The sequence below is a fragment of the Phascolarctos cinereus genome, unplaced genomic scaffold, assembly GCF_003287225.1.
Source record: "Phascolarctos cinereus isolate Bilbo 61053 unplaced genomic scaffold, phaCin_HiC Scaffold_3;HRSCAF=262, whole genome shotgun sequence".
Lineage (NCBI taxonomy): Eukaryota > Metazoa > Chordata > Mammalia > Diprotodontia > Phascolarctidae > Phascolarctos > Phascolarctos cinereus.
In genome coordinates, this window is record NW_027555736.1 from 96,607,658 (window position 1) to 96,615,522 (window position 7,865).

A 7,865-nucleotide genomic window follows, 5' to 3' on the forward strand; every position below is an offset into this window, starting at 1 on the left:
GGAGATAAATGGGGTGACGAGCCTGTGTGGATCACCCATATATCTGTCCAAGGGAACTTAGAGAAAAGTTTTTATACTTTCAGGAAGGAAAAAGGGGCAGGGAGGAGAGAGGAGTCATATAGGGAATAAGGCCTGGTCATGAGGGCCCAGCCATCCTTGGCTATCCAAGTAAGAAAACCCACTTCATTCTGGTTGTTTTACCCTCTGTGATCTAAGTCACCATAAATCTAATGAAAGAAGCAAGGACATGTTTATGAGGCGCCAGCACAAGCTAGTTGAGAGTAACTACCTCAAGAGCAGGAATGCAGTGACATTCTTGGGATTGTTGAGAGGGAGGGGCTTTCTTACTGTCAGTAAGGCCTTTTGACAGAGAAGGGAATATCACATTTGACATAAACAAATTTCTTGTCAATAGAAAAAGGGACAGGCCACGATGATCTTCTCACTTGAATTTTTTATGTGCTCTGTAACTATTTCAGATGCTCAAATTAGTACAAAATTTCTGCATTCAGTTCTCGATTTAGAGGGCAGTGAAAGGCTGTTCAAACTGGGAAGACTTCATGAAAAGCCGAGATTTAAGTTCAGACCTAAGGTGCCAGGAAGAATAGGATTTGGCAGGTTTTGTCAGGGTGGGCAGAGGAGGAGAGGTTAATGAGAAAAAAAAATACAAGTGAGAATTAGTGAGAGAAAATTAGTAAGAAAAGGAAATGGGGAAGGGCTGACAAAGGAAGGAAAGTTGGCTGTGGTTTTCAAGTTGTTAAGTGATTAAAAAAAAAAGGTTGTGGAGATGGTTGTTAATGGCAGCTTAGGGGAGAAGTGTAAATACCCCCCAGCAGCTCAGACAACAGGGCCAAGAATGTCAATCAGTGTGGGGAAGCACAGAAAATTTTTCAGTGATTTAAATTGTGTGTGATATTTGTCTGTCTGCCACAGTCAAATAACTAATTAGTCTCTGTGTTCCAAGCCTTGGTTGATCTCTCTCCTAGAAGGGAAGGGGAAGGCACTTGTGGAATGCCTCTGCACAGTCCAGGTTATCTGGGGGCAATGATGTGTTCCTAAAAACAGAGAAGAAAAAGAAACACTTCAATAGGGAGGAAAAAAATCTGAATTAGTTTGGAGGAAATTTGACTCTTTTAGGATGTTAAGGAATGGAGGAATGTTACACAGAGCAGGGAGGGGAGGAAAAAGAGACAGCTTGTAAACTTTTAAAAAATTCTATTTTATTTTATTTTCAATTCCAAATTCTCATGTTTTCTCTTCCTTCCCCTTCCCCTATCTACTGAGAAGGCAAGAAAAAGAAAACTTGCTACAAATATTCATAGTTATGAAAAACAAATTCCTGAATTAGCCAAAATAATAAAAGAAAGAAAAGAATATGCTTCAGTCTGGGCTCTGAACCTATCAGCTCTCTATCTGGGGGCAATAGCATGGTTTATCCTGAGCCCTTTGGCATTGTGGTTGGTTATTGTGTTGATCAGAGTTCCCAAGTTTTCCAAATCGATTATCTTTGTAATGGTGTTGCTATTGTACATTGTTCTCCTGGTTCTGCTCACTACACTTTGCATCAGTTCACATAAATCTTTCCAGGTTTTTGTGAAACCGTCCATTTCTTACTATACAATAGTATTTCATCACCTTCATATACCACAACTTGTCCGGCCATTCCCCAATTTATGGGCACTCCATCATTTTCCCGGTTTTTTTGCCACCACAAAAGTGCTGCCATAAATATTTTTCTACATATAGGTTGGTAGTGGGTAAAGTGCTGGGCCTGGTGTCAGGAAGACTGATCTTCCTGAATCTGGCCTCAGGCACTTACTAGCTGTGAAACCCTGGGCAAGTCACTTCACCCTGTTTGCTTCAGGTCTTCATCTGTAAAACAAGTTAGAGAAGGAAATGGCAAACCACTGCAGTATCTCTGCCAAGAAAACCCCAAATGGGATCACAAAGAGTCAAATACAACTGAAAAATGACTGAACAACATGTAGGTCCTTAGGAAAAGGAGGTATTGCATGATTCAAGGTAAACAAATTTGAGACTCGAAGAGCAGAGAGCTGAATGTTTTGAGGTGAAAGTAACTGCTTATCCTCCAAGAAATGATAAAGTAGAGTCACAGACATTATCAGAAAAGAGATTATTCAGTTAGGGTCAGAGGGTTAAGAGAATAGTAGCAGAGGTTGGTATTTCCCTGCTTAGGAGCTATGAGGAAGTTATTTATCAAACTATAACAAAGAGAGATCTGTTGTATTCCCAGGCATGTACACAAGACATGACAGAGAACCCCTCAAGACTTATCCAAACTATATACTTCTGGTGATTCCTGTGGACACACGTGCTATTGCCAGAAGGAACCTAGAAAGTATTGCTAAAGGCTACCAAGTCTTGAGCAAGAAAACAGGAGTCCACAGCAGCAGCTCGTTTTCCTCAATGCTTCCCATTGATGATAGGAGATCCAGAAGGGAACAGCTGTGTTGTCGTGATGGAGTAAATACCCAAGAAAAGAAATGGGACAGTAACAGAACAACTAACATTAGTTAATTCAAGTCATATGGCCCACATGAACTAACTACATTCTTAGGTAACAAAAAAAAAAGTAGATGTGACAGCTGAGTCACCATCAATAATAGTTGAAAAGTTGTAGAGAGCAGGAAAGGAGCTATGGGGCTGGAGGAAGGCTAATATTATCTCAATTTCTAAAAAACGGAAAAAGAAAAGAGATTGCAAATCCCAAGGCAATAAGCTTGACTTTTATTCCTGGGGGAATTCTAGAATGGAGCATTAAAGAGATGGTTAGTGAATGTCTAGAAAAGGAAGTGGTGATTACAAAGAGTGATCATGGTTTCATCAAGAAGAGGTCATGTCAAAGTAATCTTATTTCCTTTTTTTTTTTACACAGTTAATCAACAAGAACATCAGAGGAATACTGGAAATATGGTTCATAATTAAAAAAATTTAAAGTATCATTTAAAAGTTCATAAAGTATCTGGTGCTATTTTTATACTAAAGACAGAGATATGGACTATAGGATAACATTTTAAAATGGTTGGAATGGTAGGACTCAAAGAGTAGTCATTGATGGTTTGACATTGGCTGGACAGGAAAGTCCTGGTAGACTATCCCAGGGATCTGTGCTTGGCCCTGCTTAACATTTTTTATGCATGGCTTCTATAAAGGCATACGAGGCATACTATCAAATATTCAGATGACCCAACAGGAAAGGGACAGCTAACACACCAGATGACAAAGTCAGGATCCAGAAAGTTCTCAAAAGGTAGGAACTATGGGCTGAATTGGGTAAGATGAAATTCAGGGAGGGAAAAAGTAAAGTTTTAAACCCAGGTTCAGAAAAATCAGCTTCACAAGTAGAAGATGGGAGAGGCATGGTGAGAAAGCAGTTTCACTGAAAAAGACTTGGAGTTTTTAGCGGCTCCATGTGAATCAGCAGGTTAATATAGATGCCAAAAAAAAAGCTAATGCAATCTTAAGCTATATTAAGAGAGGCAGAGTTTCCAGGAATAATGAGGTGATAAGCCCAATACGCTCTGCTCTGCTTAGACTACACCCAGACTATTTTATTCATTTCTGAGCATCACAGTTTAGGAAGGACATTGGCAAGCTGGATAGCATCCAGAAGAGGGTAACCAGACACTTATTAAATGCTTTTTATGAGCCAGTCCCTGGGGACATAAAGAAAGGCAAAAACTGTCAGCACTCAGAAGGAGCTATCATTACAATGGAGAAGGCAACATGAAATAACTAGGTACACACAAGATAATCACTGAATAGATGGAACGTAGTCTCAAAGAGGAAGGAACTGGTAGCTGGGGAGCCCAGGAAAGGCTTCCAATTGAAGGTAAGATTTTAATGGAGTGTTGAATGAAGCTAGGGGAGTTAATAGGCAGAGGATGGAGAGTATTCTAGGTATAGGGGATAGTCAGTGCAAAGGCTTATGAGCTGGTGGTATGTCATATGTGAGGAATGGGAAGTAGGTCAGTATTTCTGCATCGAAGAATATGTCCTATAAGGGAGTAAAGTGTAATAAGACTAAAAAAATAGGAAAGGGCAAGGTTATAAAGATCTTTACATGCAAAACAGAGGACTTCACATTTGATTCAGGAGGTAATGTGGTGCCAATGGAATTTATTGAGCTGAGGGATGACATGATCACATCTATGAGTTAGACCATGGGTGACGAACCTGCGGCCTCAAGGCCACATGTGGCCTTCTAGGTCCTTGGGTGCAACCTTTTAACTGAGCCCAGGTTTAACAGAACAAATCCTTTTATGAAGGGGATTTAATCTGTGAAGTTTGGATTCAGTCAAAGGGCCACACTTGAGGACCTAGAGGGCCACACGTGGCCTTGAGGCTGCAGCTTCCTCACCCTTGTGTTAGACAAATAATAGTAAAGGGTCTAGTGTTCATTATATTACTAGAAAGAACTAGGGATTTTAGCCTGGAGAAGACTCAGAGTGATGTTTGAAGGGTTGTTATGTGAAGGAGGGATGGGATTTGTTCGACTTGGGAGCACAGGACAAAACCAGAAGCAAAGAGGAAAGAATTTCCCACCAAGCTCAAAGTGGAATGGGCTATCTTGGGAGGTAATGGGTTCTCCTCCTTGGAGGTCTTTGAGCAGGGATTGGACATCCACTTTTCAGTTATAGAGGAGTGGGGATTCTGTAGTGAGTATGGATTGGATTATATGGCCTCCCAGGGCCCTTCCAGCTCTAGATTTCTATGATTCTTGGTGGCATGGTGAGGAAGCAAACCTGGCTGGAGCACACATTTGTTTTTAATGACTGACTCAGAACTGCAGAGGATATCACAGGCAATCTGCCTAGCTCTCTCTGTTACTAGACTTCTTGCACATCACAATTGGGGGTTGCCAGGCCATCCACTCAGGATGAGTTAGGATTGCTCCATCAACAACTCTTGGAAATCATGGTCTACAAACACTAACTTCACCTCCTAGGATTATAGGATTAAAGAAAGAAAGGTAAAAAGCCCAATTAGAGTAAGAAGTCATAGGGTCCACCCTCTTCATTTTGTGGATGAGGAGGTTAAACAACTTGCCCAGGATTATATCAGGTAATGAGTATCAGAGGTGGGATTTGAACTCAAGTCCTCCACCTCTAGCAAGGCAGATAGGTGGCATAATGGATAGACTGACTGCACAGAGTCTGGAAGACTTGAGTTCTCAGACACTTGTTAGCTGTAAGACTCTGGGCAAGTCACTTAATCTCTGTTTGCCTTGGTTTCTTCTTCTGTAAAAAATGGGGATAATAAGAGCACTTGTCTCCCAGGGTTGTTGTGAAGATCAAATGAGATAACACTTGTAGAGTGTTTAGTACCATGTCTGGTACATAATAAGTACATGCAAATGTTAGCTATTATTGTTATTGTTATTATTATTATAGAACCAGTGACCTTTCTATTTCCCGTCTCTCCTTAACTCCTTCAATCTGACTTCTACTTTCCTGAAACTGCTTTTTCAAAGCCACACATCAACAAATCCAATGATTGTTTTTCCATTGTCTTCCTTGATATTTATGAAGCCTTTGATACTGTTGACCACCCCCTGGACTCCATTAAACTCCCTCTTCCCTTGGATTTTTCAGTCTCTTGGTACTCATCCCATGTCTCTGATAATCCTTTCATCATTTCCTCTTCTCCCTCAAACTCTTTAAATCTAGGTACTCCCTAAATATTATCCTTGGTCTACTTTTTTTTTTTCTAGACTCTCTCTTGGATCTCATCGACTCCAATAGCTTCAACCATTTACTCTCTGCATATGAGTCCAAGGCTGATGTCTTTAGCCTTGAGCCCTCTCCTAAATAACAGTCTTCTATTTTCTTTTGCTTACTGGGGGCCTCCCCTTAGATGATACTTTAAGCTCATTGCATCTAAAACCAAACAGATTGAGAGTTGACGGGAGCTTGGAGGCCACTAAGTCCAACCTCCTCCCCTTATTTGAGACTAAGAGGGGTTAAGTGAGTTGCCCAGAGTCATATAGCTAGCAAATGTCTGGGGTAGGATTTGAACTCAAATCTTTCTAACTCCAACTCCAGAATCCTATCCACAATTCCATAAAGTCTTTCAAAAAGTTAGTGACAAGGACTGGGTCTATGATTTCATTGACATAGGGAACTCTCACATGAAGAAACCCCTACCAGTTCAGGTTGCCATCTGCTCTGAAGCCTCAATATTAGAGTTGCCTAGAACCCTGAGAAATTAAATGATTGTCCAAGGTCATATACCCAGTATGTTTCAGTGGCAAGATTCGAACCCATGTGTTCTGACTCCAAGCCAGCTCTCCAATAACTGTGGCACACTGCTCTTTAACCTTTCCAATGTATTGCTTACAATGATTGTGTCAGTCTCCATTCTAAAGACACTCCAACCCACCAACCACATACCCACCTCCCTAACAAATTAAGTTCAAATGCCTTAATCTGGCATTTAACTGTGTCCTACCTATTTCTTTTCAGTCCTTTCACAGAATCACAGAATTTTAGTTGAATGGGACCTCTGTTGCCTTCTGGTTCTATAGGAATCCTACATTCTAGCCTAACTATACTAATTGTCCCTTAAACATTTCTCATACAACTCCATATTTGTTTGTGCCATTCTTTCCACCTAGAATGTCTTCCTTTTCCCATCTCCACATTATAGGAGAAGTAAAACCAGACTGAGCATCAGGAGATTTTGGTTTCAGTCTTGGATTTGTCACCAGCTAATGATGTGACCTTAGACACTTCATTCATTTCTCAGACTCTCTCAGCCTCAGTTTCTTTACTTATAGAATGAGGTCAGGCTAGATGATTTCTAAGTTCCCTCCAGTCTCTAAAATTCTGTCCTCTCTATCTATTGAAATAGTTTCTGTCCTTTGGGGCCAACTCAAGTGCTTCTTCCTTCTCAAAGCTATTTCTGATTCTCCTAATCAGCTGTATCTGTCCCTCCTCTGGACCTTTCTGTTCTTACATGTTATCTCCTTCTTTTATTACAGTATTAGAATTACTTTTGTAGCTATCTTCTCTTCCATATTCTACAGAGTTCTTTCAAGAGAAGGGTCGTGTCTTATTCTTATTCTTCTTTGTGTCTTTCTTAGTGTCTTTGTATGCGATAAACATCCAATGTATGCTTGTTGAATTGTTGAACAAGTTTTGAATACTTGCTCTATCTGTATTATAAATTCTATACAAAGAAGTATAGAATATAGGCTCCCAGCCCTCAAGAAGCTTAAAGACTAGGCGGGAAACAAACGAGTGTATGCATGAAACAACTGATAATACCAGCAGGAAAGGAGTGGAAAGGGAATGGTAGGGATGGTAAGGGATTAGAGGGGGGAGAGACACCTGTTTCTTGCCATAGACTGATGCTAGGGTCAGACCCAGGGGCATTACTTCTTGCAGATCTGAGCAGTCACTTCAGCAGTCTATGTAAAGGGCAGCACAGTGTTTCCATCAGTTGCTGAAGCTGCTGATCTGCATAAGTGAACACTTGTGTTTGGTTTTATACAATAGTACACAGCTTTCTTCTCTCCATTATTTGCTTTGTGATTTATTCATGTGGAATCTCCTTTTCCAAGCAGACTTAACTGGAAGCCTCAGATTTCTTCTAATTCATTCCCACCTTATTTCAGAAAAGAGAAACTGAGGTCCAGGGGTTTAGATAAGTGACTTAAGTGCCCAAGGTCACAGATAATAAGTAGGAGAGGTGGGGATTTGTACTTTGGAAATGCTGAAAGTGCAAAGATTCCTGGGACTGAAGTATAAATGAATTTCTAATGGCAGACTAAATCTTGATATTTCTAGGTTACTTTAGCCTTCTCTCCTTTCATGGTGTTGTGGAGAGCAGTAGAATCAGAC